Below are 13,512 nucleotides of genomic sequence, written 5' to 3'. Positions count from 1 at the left end.
CTGGCTACCCTGTGCTGGGGAAAGGGGGTAGGGGGAATAAAAGATAATAGATATAATATTCGAGAAAAGAGATCTTACGAAAAAAAAGTAAGAAGAGCGAAAAGAAACGGGAAAATCAAAGGAGAATACGGCACTGCTTAAGGTATGTCTCTAAGACCAGTTCTCTGCAAACAGCGGTACAACGCTTTCAAAGCCTTCCGTGCTGAGGATGGTCTCGCCTACTGTCTCAGGACCTTTTTCTCCGACAAAGGACGTTTATCAAGACTATCTAAACGGAAGCGGGGACACTCACAGAAAAGGTGTGTGATTGTTTCCTCACATCCACAGTTATCCCATGTAGCGCTGTTTGCCATTCCGATCCGAAATTAGTAAGCGTTCGTGAAGGACACGTCAAGCCACAAGCGGCACAGAAGAGTCTCCTCAGCTCTAGATATTTCCGACGGAAAATGCAGCCCTAGATTCAGAGCCAAGTTGTGGAGACGAGCGTTCGTAAATTCCGTCGAGTTCCACTGTGAAAATGTCACTTCACGTGAGAGCGAACGAAACCCTGTAGCTGCGTCTGTTCTGGATAACCGTACAGCTACACAGTGGAGGCTATAATGAGCAGATCGGGCGTCCTCATCTGCGCGGACGTTTCCGTAGATACCGTAATGGCCTGGTATCCATTGATAGGCTATGGGGTGTTTTCCTCTCTGTTGAGTGGTGATGAAGTCTTGTGTCAGCGACTAATTGTTCGTTCGGTCCATGAATGGCGATATAATGCACTGGAGAGTGGCCTTAGAGAGGGAGAATATTGACCATGTCTGTGATGGTTGTTGAATCACGAATTCTAAAGAAGCACGGAGGGTGGCGAGTTCTGCCGCTGTCGATGATGTAAAATGCGACGTCTTGATTTTTATGGTGACGGACTTCGCGGGAACAACCACTGCTCCTGCTCAGCTTGCAGATGAAACTGAAGCGTGCGTGTAAATGTGAAGACGTCCACTGTGTTCCTTATGCAGGAACTGTAATGTGGCTTGTTGTAGAGGTAAAAATCACGAGTGTGTTTTCTTTTGGGTTCCAGGAATGGTTAGGAGGGCTTCCAGGGGATGTAGGCACCACGACGGTAATGGTGATATAGCTGCAGGCATGAAGTTCGAGGCAAGCACTGAACGATGCGAAGCAACAATATTGCTGGACGCAGAGTATAGCCTAGAAGCAGACCGCTGTTTACAAATATACCTGTCTATAAGGCAGTTGAAGTGTGCAAAGCGGCCCTCGAGTTCGACTGGGCATCACCAAACAGAACATTCATCGATGTTCTACACCTCACAAGTTTGCTGCAGTTCTGCTTGCAGAACGCGTACTTAAGGCTGCGGAACAAGTGTTACAAGCATGTTACATGGCACTGCAAGGGGGTTCGTCTTTCTTCGTCACTGTCGTTAAACTTACAGTGGAAGCTCTCGAAAGCCGTGCTATGTCTTCGCTTGGTGCCCCGCCAAAGATACCTATTTGGAAGGGGAACGATTGTTTTTTTGTCTCGCAACGCGATTCACTGCCTCCGTTTGAAAATCAATTTACTTCTATTGAAGACACGACACAGTTTACACTGGAAGAAGAATCGAACGCCTGTCTTCCGTTTTTTGGTGTTCTTATGAAACCGGACCGGGACCCTTGACATTCAATTTTTATAGAAAAGGAGCGCATAGGGCTGCTTTCTGAATTTTAAATATTGGCATCCTTCCAGCCATAAATGTTCACGTGTTGTTCACAGTCAAACAGGACTGTGTCTGTCCTTGATTTGTTTTCTCTGTGATCGTTTGTTCTCAGAGTTAAAAAAAGTTTCCTATTAAGCACCAACTCATCCAACAACAAGTTCTTCTGAACTACATGAATGTTCAGTCGCGTCGACACTTGTGCTACCTGCCCAGCGTACTGGCTCCAAGCAAAAATACGCATAGAGAGACGTGGAAACCGCTCGATGGGAATTCGCTGCTTGCGGATACCCTTCGTCTTTCGTGAACTCGGTACAACGACAACTGACGCGCCCAGAACAACCGAGCGCCTTTGCTACTCGAAAACGGGCGTCGGTGCATTATGTTCCAGGCTTCAGTGATGCGCTCGCTCGGGTTCTGCGCACCTACAATGTACAAGTGGCACACGTCCCGCTCGGAAGCTCAGCAGCATCCTTACGAATGTCAAGGACAAGTTGGACCGAAAGGATTTTCTGGGGGTTATGTACAAAATTCTTTGCGCAGACTGCGAATACGTATATATAGGTAAAACTGTGAAATTCAAGAGAAGGCTTCGGGAACATTCTAATAATGTGAAGGACAAGAAAGTGTCGTTTAATGCTCTCTCAGAGCACGATGTGTTGACTGGGCACGTGATGGGCACGGGATGACGCGTGCATTATCGCCACCGAAAGAAAACTGATCTCAAACTTCAAATCACTGCACACACTATTAACAGGCATACTGGCAGTCTTCCCTTCGTATATTAGCTATGCCTGCAGCACGTGAAAACACGTACTTAAATTAATGTGTTTCGCTGTTAGTTGTCATCGGGAACAACACTCCCGTGTGGGAACCGAAACGTCTTTTATTTCAATATATTGTACTTTGGGGGGAGGGGGGTGTCGGCTCTGTGTGTTTTATTGACAATGATCTCCCCGAACAGACGTGCTTCTTTCAGACCCTCGATTTCTTTTGACTAGGTTGAGTAGATTCCTAATTTTATACGGTTCTCAGAGAAAGGTCTAATTTTCTTCACAGAGACAAGAGAATAAATGGCGCAGTACAACTGCAGCCCTTGAGCTTGCGTGAGCTTTATTACATGACATGAGTAGAACAACATTAGTGCCACGGACAACAAGCGCACATGCGGCGTAGTATTTCTTGGTTTGAACATATTTGGCTCCAACATGTGAATAATGAATCCCTGCGCGGCAAAAGCTCCATATCACGAAAACTCGCATTTCTGGATCAATCCCACGAATGAAGGCTGTTGTGGCATTGCTTGTGTTGTTCTTATCAAAACCTTTTTCACGCAAGTGAAAAAAAAAATAGATACGTAGTACCAACCACGTCCCGTCTAGTCCGTTGCTCTCTTAGCTGTCGGCAAACGCCACTCCAGCCTATGCAGAGCACCATGAAACAAGCCAACCGCTAATTTTTACAGTAACTCATCCCGGTCGAAGAAACAAGTTAATCGAAAGCGTACGCTTCGCTCAATCCACCTATATAGAAAGGCGCGTGCCGGTGGGAACAGCAGTATATGATAGAGCTCCTGCTGATCTTCCAGCTCTTCCTGCAGGAAGACGATAACGGACGGTTTCCGTTCTGCCGGTGTGAGGCTGGCCATAAAAGCACAGTCAACGAGAAAAGATAAGAAACCGAAACAGAAATCGGAGTACAGTACTTCAGCGCCAGTTTGAGGAAATTTGGTAGAAAATCTCGTTTCCCCGCATCAATGCTCCCGCGCCGTTCACTCCACTGTAAAATAATTTACACCCTTAAAAGTGAAAGAGTGCGTAAATGTGTCTATAACTAAGACCATTAGCGTGTCATAAGAAGCCAACAAACATATAAACTTCACCCTAATGGTGTTAATTATGAACACATTTATACCTTTCCTCACTTTTAAGTGTGTAATTTCTTTTACGGTGTCATTGCAGCCAGATGGGAAAACAAGAAAAAAATAGAGGCCCTGTGCTTTAGTCGGAGAACATGGGCAACAAAAATTGTGTCAAGACATCTTGCGTTTGCCGGTTTCTTCGGAATGTTTTCATGATTTTCTTTTTTTTATATTGCGCAGTGAGTACATCTTCCTGTTTGTCCTTTGGCTCCTCTACTCCCGTTCTCCTGTCTCCTGCAATTTTCTACGTTGTCCTTCGTTTCATCTAAATCTCCTCCTTGACCCAGCCATCCTACGTGTAGCAGTCAATTTTACAGCTGCTTGGATAAGGAACCTTTCTTTTACCTTCTTAGTTTCCTGAATTTTTCATTGCGAGTTTCGAGCGACGTACAGTAATATTCGGCTCTTTAATGCTCGAGGCGCAAAATACTCGCCACACCATGTCGCAATCGGTTTTTTGTAGTTTGCGCTTGCGGGGGGGACTAGAAGATTCTGAGACGCTTCCGTGTGCGCAGTATATCCCTTATTTAAACGAAGTCAAAAAGAGCCTGACTGGAAATAGATACAGCAAGTTGGTGCGCGAATATTTGCATCCTGCATTCATGCAAACGAGCGACCCATGCTAGCTGAGCAGGTGAACGATTTAATAAATTCGAAAGTCAGACACCGACGTAACGCGTACCTCCCTCATGAAACGCAACTGGACATGTTGGCGTTGCTTCGACTGTAGTTGCCGATCGCTATGCAACCACAGACGCCACAGAATACGGCAGCAGGTTGCATGGGCACCACAGGTGGTCCCGTGTTCATGTGCCACATGTTGGTGCATTGTTTGGAAAGAATTCGGCACCCATTGCCTGCAACCGTCACTGTAACCTGCGGCTTCTTGGCGCCTCAAACTAGAGTGTTGAACCGAACCGGAATGGAACTGAAAACCGGAGCTGAATCCTTTTTTTTATGCCAGCTTGGAACTGCACCCGAACCAAAATTTATTGCAACTACATGAAATGACCACATGAGTCTTTAACGCATGGGTCACCTTGGGAGCCTTCGAAAACAACTCGCAGTACGCCTGCACGCCTCGTATCACAGTGTATTCAAATTCTTGCCTAATATTGGAGACACCACAGATACATCGGCCCGCGTTACGTAAGGGTAGAAAATAAACTATTGACACGTGTACTTGTTTATCTTTATCAGGTGACCACGTTTCACCGCCTAACAAATGTTATCGCACAGCGCAGGACGCGCCTGCATGTATCTGAAGTTTTTCGAACGTTGTCGATGGTTCTATCCGCTTTGTATTGTCAACGAAGCTTGTGTAGCCTGATTGAATGTATACGCGACGCGAATGGTGTAGAAATTTCTGGAAGACACGCGAGCACCAGCGATTACTCTGGAACCCTCGATTACTGATGCATAAAAGCCGAGGTGCTTGGCCTGCTGGTGAGATTTCGACGATTGCCGACTGTGTTCGCCGCTATCGTTGTGCTTTAAGTATAGCCTGTTTTTGTGCGCACACGTTCGCCCAATAAATGTTAGTTTTGTCGTTCACAGTATTGCTATTGTGTTCTTTACCATCACTACTACGTGATACTATCTTTCTCTCAAATAAATTCGCGGGTGACGCCAAAACATGCTTTTCTCTAAAACTTTTAATTCTCCTAAATTCCGAACATATAAAGACCCGTATGAACTGGTTCAAATTGGTTTAAATTGTTATAATTTTGCTCCGAAGCAGAACTTCAACTGAACCGCAAAATATGCAGAAACCTGAACCTGAACACGAACCGAACTCGAAAACTTTGTGTTCCAACATCTTGCCTATAATCGTATATTGACGGTTGGATGTATATGAACGATTGGATTGAGCGTTCAGATGGTAGAGCGGCTGCCCCGGAAAAGCGGGGGTCCCGGGTTCGAGTCCCGGACCAGGACGCATTTTTCTTCAACTGGGAGGCTTTTCTTTCGAGGAACACGTATGGGTTTCCTTTGTAGCAATTGCTACGGACGGGTGGGTGTCTGATTTTCCCTTTATTAATTACTTCACTCCACCTTGCGGGTTACCGCAGAACTATTACGTCAAACACCGACCTGAGCTGAAACTAAGGCGCACGTTCGCTTCTGTGTGGCTAACGAGCCCTCATTGATTGCTATACGTTCTCACTTTGCGTATCTCTCGGCACCTGAATAATCTTTGACTACGCTAAAATTTCAACGATGTTCGGTAATACCTTTCGCGCGGTGCACGTGGGAAAAAAATTATCAGGCTCTCCACCACGGCGGCCTTCATTTATGCAACATTTGCCGTTGTTCTGCCTGGAATTCGTAAACAAACTCGCTATCGTTCCTTCAACGGCATATTAATTTTTCCACAATAAGCATCTTGCGTATAGCTGCTGCCTTTTCGCACTAGAAATGTGCAGACGACTCACAGTTCTGGCTTTCTTTAAATTTATCGTTTTCGCTCTCACCTTCGTCTATCAATCCGTTGCCATTCTTGTACCAATACCCCTACATCTCTTGTCTTGCCCATTACCACACAAGCCCAATTTTCCACCTCATTTACTTGCTTCGCATGCCCGTGTTGTGAATGATTGACAATTCGTCATATGGGCCCAGAGTCACAAAACTTTATTAGGCTAGAATTGTTCGTAAGCACATACGCCTGGCAGTCGCGGCACTAAACATACCATTGGCGAAGGCAGCCGGCCGATGCCAGACACTTACGAAAGCTCTGTGAATTTGTCCCGTGCTCCATTTCAATCTGTTCTTCTTATCTCGTATTACGCATACCGCTGTACGGAACGCTAATAACGTGACTACAGTTAAATGACAGTTATGAGGACAAAAATCGATGATCCGGCGCGTCGTTCGAGACTCATCTTCTTCACAAAGCTCCCTTACATAAACTTCACTTTAGACACTAGTATTGATGTCCGAAGGTTCGCAGTGGCACCAGCGATCACAATTATAGCCCCTAAAGCGCACCAAACGTGGGGCCGTGTAACGTAAAAGTATTCCCATTTGTTTTTATTCCAATCTCCTGACGTCAAATTTACGTAACCGCCGACGCAAGCACTGGGCGGTGACCCGCAGCGTTGTCTGAATAGCCCAATCAAACGCTCTCCTCGTTTGTAGGAGGTCACTTTTGTTTGCGTTCAAAACGAATAACACTGCCTGCATTCTGCGGTTTTTCTTATCTGATTGGCTCACAAGGAGGGGAAGAGCACACTCAAGTGGAGAGGGTTTCAAGGGGCCGAATCAGCGCAGTGAAAATAGATAACCAGATGAAGAGGGTGTACCGGCGTCTGCGATTGGTCCGCTACCCCTCACTTTGCGTGCGGTGGCTTGATGAAGTCGCGGCTGCGTACAACGGAAGCTTAAGAATGGCGCTAAAACGGACCCTCGGCAAAGATGAGTCTGCAGAGCGATGTCGCATACGTGCCGAAAGGGCTCGATAACGTTATACTGCCACGCAAACATGTTTACTATACGCAAATAAATCCATGCTCTCCGGCAGCTCTGAGTAACTGTCTGAGCGATCGGCTGACTGCCATCTTCTATTCCTTTCGGAACGGGGCAGTCTCTGGCAATTCAGAAAAAAATTCCCTTTTGTTTGGCATTAATGCATCGTTAACGCGTGCACGTCAATTTGACTCGGTGATTTTTCGCGGTTTTGTGACGCAGCCTGACAAACAGGCGAAGTGGCGCAGCCCGAAAACCATCGACCAATAGCAGATGGGTAATGGCAAAAACAAAGCGTCAAGTGAGTGAAAACTTTATTGAAGATGTTCGGCGATTTGGGTGGGGTGGGGCCACCGGCACCCCAGCCTAGGTGACGGCCTTGACTCCTTAGACAAGGACAGCTTCCTCGGCGTCGAATCAGAAATAATAATTTTTTCTCTTGTTCGGCCTTACCATGCATAATCAGTGTGTACACGCCATATCAGATGCGGAGCTATCGCGGTTTTCATGACGTCGCGTGACAGACAGGTGAAGTGGGGGTTGCCCGAAAGCTTATTGACCAGTCGTGAAGGGCTAATTGCAGAAATGGAATAGAAAAGTTCGGAATAGCTTTACGTTATAGCGCTCCTGGTCTCGTATTCACAAAAGCCCTTATGCTAGAATTGTTCGTAAGAGAAAAGTTGAGCCAGTCCTGAAGTAGCACATGTAATTAGCGATGGCGTCCGGCCAGTGGCAAAGGAGCCCACACGAACGAAAAGCTTTGCGAATTCGGCCCCTTCAATAACAGTTTGTCAGCCAGGAATGTGTGACACACTTTCAAATAATCACGCGGCGGGAGGAGGTGCCAGAAACATCATCGTAAGAAAGGCAGGCAGGCAATGAACTTTATTTAGGTCCTGAGGAGCGACTCCGAAACCCCCTTACGATTAAAAACCCGTGCGATTAAAAAAGTGCCACTAGGATCTTACGACAAATGGTTCATGGCCCGAATTCACATAGCCGTTCATTCGTAAGTGCGCTTTGCCATCGGCAGGCTTTCTTCGTTAATATGTGGAGCATCAGGATTGGCGGGCATTTTCTCTCACAAAAATATTTTGGCGCAAGAGCTCTGTTGTGAATACAGGCCCAGGCACTTGGTGCTTGTAATTGACAGTGACCTCTGCTCCAGTCCACATGTTATAGATATATTAAGAACCGGTAGAGGATGGGGCGTTCTATTGAATGCAGTTTTACGTGAAACGGAGTAGTCGGCGCCCCACTTGAGGACGCCAACATCTCCTAAATATTATACATAAAATAAAACGCTAATGAGGGCAGTTTGGCACCTACTAAATGTTCCTGGAATTAAGAAGATGCTCTCGAACGTATATATGCTACAGTTGTACAGTCGTCTTTACGTTTGTCTACTGCGTGGGAGCAGTGCGCTTCTGTGTGCGTTGGGTGCTTTCTTACCAGAGGCGCTGCCGGTTCGATTGACAGTGGCTCTATTTCTTCTAAAATTGGCAAGCTACTGACCGTTAAGATTTTATGCATGCAACTATGACCGCCAGAGCGGTTAACGCTTAGTCTCACGTGCCATTAAGACACCACCTCCATCTAGCTGCCTGACGATAGGCAAGGACTCCTTGGAGTAGAAGGTGAGGCCCTCGTCAGCTGTAGCTAACCAAAGCAATCTGCACGATCAGCGGAGCTTTGTACGCAGAGGTGACTCGGAATGAGCCGACTGTCTCCTCCGTTAGGCAGCACAAATGCACACCGCAGTGTAAGGCTTACGCAGTGCCCTCACACTCTATAGGTATACACTCGCCAACAACTTTATGAGGCTGTGAGGGGAACGCTACATGGCAGAACTTCTGCGCACCTGTCGCTGCACCAAGTATTCTGGCACCATTTGACAACGCTTTCTTGAAACGCATACTGAGTAAGCGAAGTTGCTTACGTGCGGCTGCATGTATCGTATTTGCCCAAACGCTGAAAAGTAGAAGAATGTGTCAAATTCAACACTTAGTTGTATATTTCGTCTCATTTTCTTGCCGAAAATTGTTTGTTTTAACTTCCCCAGCCTAGAATAACGGGGACGAGAATGCGGGACTATTTTTCAAGAGCGCTCGTGTACTTATCCGGGCTTTGCATCAGCGGCTTTCACTTCGTTGCCACCGAAAGTTGTCCGCGTGTATACCAACCGCGTGGTTTGTATACCTGTTCTCTCTTGTCTTTTTTACCACAGATGTGGTTTCTCCCGCGATCTGCCGACAACTTCTGTTGCAAGAAAAAATTACATCATCTCGTGCGATAGGGACATCTGGTCTACATAGGCCGGCCCTCTTCATGCCGAACGGGTAGCCGTTCCTAACCCGTTTGCACCCTTCACGGAAAGTTAGTGGTGTTGTAGACATTAGGTTCACGTTAAACAACCCCAGGACAGCTGAAAGTTGCGCAGATCCTGCCGAACTTTCAGTCTGACTGTCCTTAATTTGATTCACACAAACAATCACTCTCCGTCGCTTTAGCACGATAACATGACTAGCCTTCTTTGCAAAAAAATTGGACGATGCTTATGCTTCGCCTTTAAGAGCGGAACGCGATAGCATTCAAAGATCCCTGATTGCTTTTCACGTTTACCAGAAACTGCAGCGGATGTAACCGTAATGTTTACCGGGGAACGCTCTCGGTGACCGTTTGCACGAAGGCGTACTTTGTGATAGAAACGCGGCCTCTTGGATGGGCCACGGACGGATGGACGGATTGACGGATGGACGGACGATATGAGCATCCCCTTTAGAACGGGGTGGTGGGTTGCACCACCAAGCTCTTGCTATTATATCGCCTAGTGTACTAGCTATGTTAAAAAACAAAAGAAAATGAAAGAAAAAAACAAACGATGAATTCCCACAACCAAATTTTCTGAACTGTAAACTTTGTTTTTGCCCACCTGCGTTATTTGTCGTTTCCCTACTTTTCTTCCACCAGTATTCCAATCGCCGCTTACTAATCTCTACTGCCAACATGCTTACTTTCCCCCTGCTTTCGCTGTACCCAAGGGCATCATGGAAGCCAGTGATTCCTAAATCGACCGCTGGTCAGATATCTTCACATTCTAATAAAACATATCCTCCATCCTTTCCCTAGCTTTACCGCAGCAAGGACATGATTCTTTTTCCTTCTTGTGTCTTGCTTTATAAATGCGTGTTCTAAGGCATCATGATCTCGTTTCGAAAGTCAGTTTTTTTCCGTCCGTCTGCTTCGTAAAGTAACGAGCTTCCCTTTGAGTTATCATAAATTGTTTCTTTCCTGATTTCGTTTTTTCCTCTTAAGTAGTTACTCAAGGCCGTTGTCTTTTCCACTGCTGCCTCCCATTAGATCATTTCCGCCTCTCTGACTTTCCGCTTGACGTTCTTTGTTGCTGTGTTGCCCACCTTACAGGTCGCATACTTGCTGGTGAGCTTCCTAGTTATTTTCCTCTACTGTGAATCAATGTTTTTTTTTCTGTACAGATACTCCAACACTCTCCCAACCCATTTACTTTCTTACATATTCCTCAGTCGTTATTCATAATCAATTTTACTTCGAGCTTCCCCCACTTCAAAACTAGTCCAACCCATATCACCCTGCATAGCTTCATTTGCAGTCTTCCCGTGAGCGCCCAATGCGAGGCGTCCCACTGACCTCTGGTTGCCTTCGAGTGCCGATTGTACCCCTGATTTAAAGCAAACGACCGCATTTCCAAAAGTAAGTCCTGGAACGGTTACACCTTTCCACATACCTCGGAGCACCTCGTGCCTATTGTATACCCATATCGCTCTGTGTTTCATTATAGCCGCATTTCTCTTCTCCTTCGCTGTTATTTTCTTTCCTGTGTTTCCAGATATATATCGGCTTCGTTTATCCATATACCAAGGTATTTATATTCTTTTACCTGACGTATTTCCTGGCCCTGAATTGACACTGTCTGTTCACTGTTTTCATTGAATACCATAACACCTCATTTTCTAACGCTAAGTTTCAAACCTAAATTCTCGCCTTCGTGTCCACAGATATTAGCCAGACGTTGCAAATCACTTTGCCTGTTAGCTAGCAACATAACGCCGTCCGCAAAAAACAAAGCTGGAAGCTGATGCTCTACTACTGTACCCGCCTGTTTGTATGAGAGATTAAACCCGATATTACTTTCCTCTAGCGCCCTTTGCATCGCCATGTACATCATAAACAGCAGTGGGGAGAAAGGGCACCCCTGCCTCAGTTCCTTGTTGATATCAACTTTCTCCTCGTTCCTCATTTCTTCCCATTCAACGCAAATTGTATTTTCTAGGTAAACCTCTCTTAAACGCTACGTACACTCGTTGCCCAAGCCTTCTCCTTCCAGAATATACCACAAGATGTTGCGATCTATGTTGTCGTACGCTCCTGTAATGTCTAAAAAGGCCACGTATAACGGTATCCTTTGTACCCTGGATATTTCGATAGACTGAGTAAGGACAAATAAGTCATCATCCAGACGCCTACCTATTTGAAGCCATTGTGAAGGTCTCCCAAAATGTCATTATTATCTGCCCATGCTTGCAGCTTTCATTAATTTGCCTGCATTGCTAGCCTGTATATTACCGATGTAATGGTCAACGGTCTATATGAATGAATTCTATCTCGCCCACCCCCCCTTACCTTTATAAGTTAAAATCATTCTATTTTGTCGCCAACTGCCTGGTATTCGCTTATATTTTAAACCTTCTTCTACTGCTTTCAACGGAGCTCACTTACTTTTTGGACCTAGTTCATTAATCAGCCTAACGGAAACCTCGTCTAGCCCGGTGGCTGTGCGCTTCGGAATTTTCCCTTCGGCTTTCTTCCAGTTGAAATTTGTCAGCACCAGCTGCTTTTCCAGCGGGCTCTCTTTCATTCTCTTGTTTTCCTCAACTACAACATCGTCACTGCCTTGGGAAGATTCGGCTTTCATTTTTCGGATGCAATTTATTGCCGCATCCCCTTCCAGTTTGTTTCCATCTTCATCTACGATATATTGTTTTATTGTTGTTGACTTCTTGCCTAATAAGCTTATGTGGTTCCAAAATATTCTATATGCGGCCTTCGTTTTCTCGCGTATTTCTGACAACCAACGTTCACTTTCACCTTTTATCTTTGTTTGAACCAGCATTCGAACCATAGACTTTTTCTCCTGGTATATTTCCCATTTATTGGTTACTTAATCCTGCGGCAACTGCGCCTTCTTTGCCTGCCTGTGCTCTCTGGATGCTTTATGTCGTTCGGCGATCACTTCTCGTATTTCTCTGTTCCACCAGCTTTTCGGTTTCATTTTTCTTTTCCAACGAGCATGTTGCTTCTCTTTCCGTATTTCTGTCGTTAATACACTTAGGGGCTCACCATATTCCCACTCTTTTCTTGGCCATTTGCCAAGTTCTTCCTCCAGTCTTTTGACTACATTCGTTATTTGTTCAGCGTTCAAATTTGTACTGGCATTTTGTGCTCCTTGCCCTCTTTCACAACTACATATCCCATTTTCAAAATGATGTGTTTATGGCCACTCCCTAAGTTGCTATACCCTTCCTCGTCAATGACTGTTTCTCTCAACTTATCATGAATTTCTTCTGTCATCAGGCACTAATAAATGGTCGATTGCCAATTTGCCACTTTTCACGTGGTCTGCTCGTCACACTTAGGCCCTGTATTCACGACAAGGAAGTTATGTTGCTAACAATCATCTAGTATTGACTTCCCGTTGTATTCGGTATAGCCATCTAGATCCTGTATGTGGGCATTCATGTCACCTAATAGGGTAATTTCGACACCCTTCCCGAAACCCTTAATATCGACACTTGGACATTTCACTAACTCTTGATTCTTCTCTCTGCATTTATTTCAGGTCCACGAATGCTTTACGCCCAGCCAAGTTTCCTTTCCACTCACTGTACAGGATAACCAAAGATGCTCTTGACATTTTGAATTTACTCTTTTCCATTTGGCTCTCTGGTGGATTAGCATTCTGACTCCCCCTCCCTTTTTTCTGATTTAGTTCTGCTGCACCCTTTCCAAACATAGTTCTGTCACTGGCGGCTCTTCCGAGTCTCTAAGGTGCGTTTCTGTAACCGCATACATCCCTATTTGTCCTCTATTTAACTGCTCCTCAATCTCTACAAACTTTTCCTTTCTTCTGCCACCCTGCATGTTTATGTAGTTTATTGCATCTGCCTTGAGGTACCCTCTGCACACTACACGCTTTAGCGTCTTTCTTGCCATGGGTTGCACTTGGCTTTTTCTAATACAAACACCGAAGCTTTCAGAGCACGTGCGTTCTATAAAATGCCCATACGCACAGAATCTGAATCCTTAAAATGCTGCAAAGTAATTATGACCAATGAGTTAGAAGGAATAAATGATCTGCAGATTTAAGGTGTGACACGTGTTCACAAGTGTTCA

Source organism: Dermacentor variabilis, chromosome 1, assembly GCF_050947875.1.
Source record: "Dermacentor variabilis isolate Ectoservices chromosome 1, ASM5094787v1, whole genome shotgun sequence".
NCBI lineage: Eukaryota > Metazoa > Arthropoda > Arachnida > Ixodida > Ixodidae > Dermacentor > Dermacentor variabilis.
Note: the sequence above shows the minus strand (reverse complement) of the source record.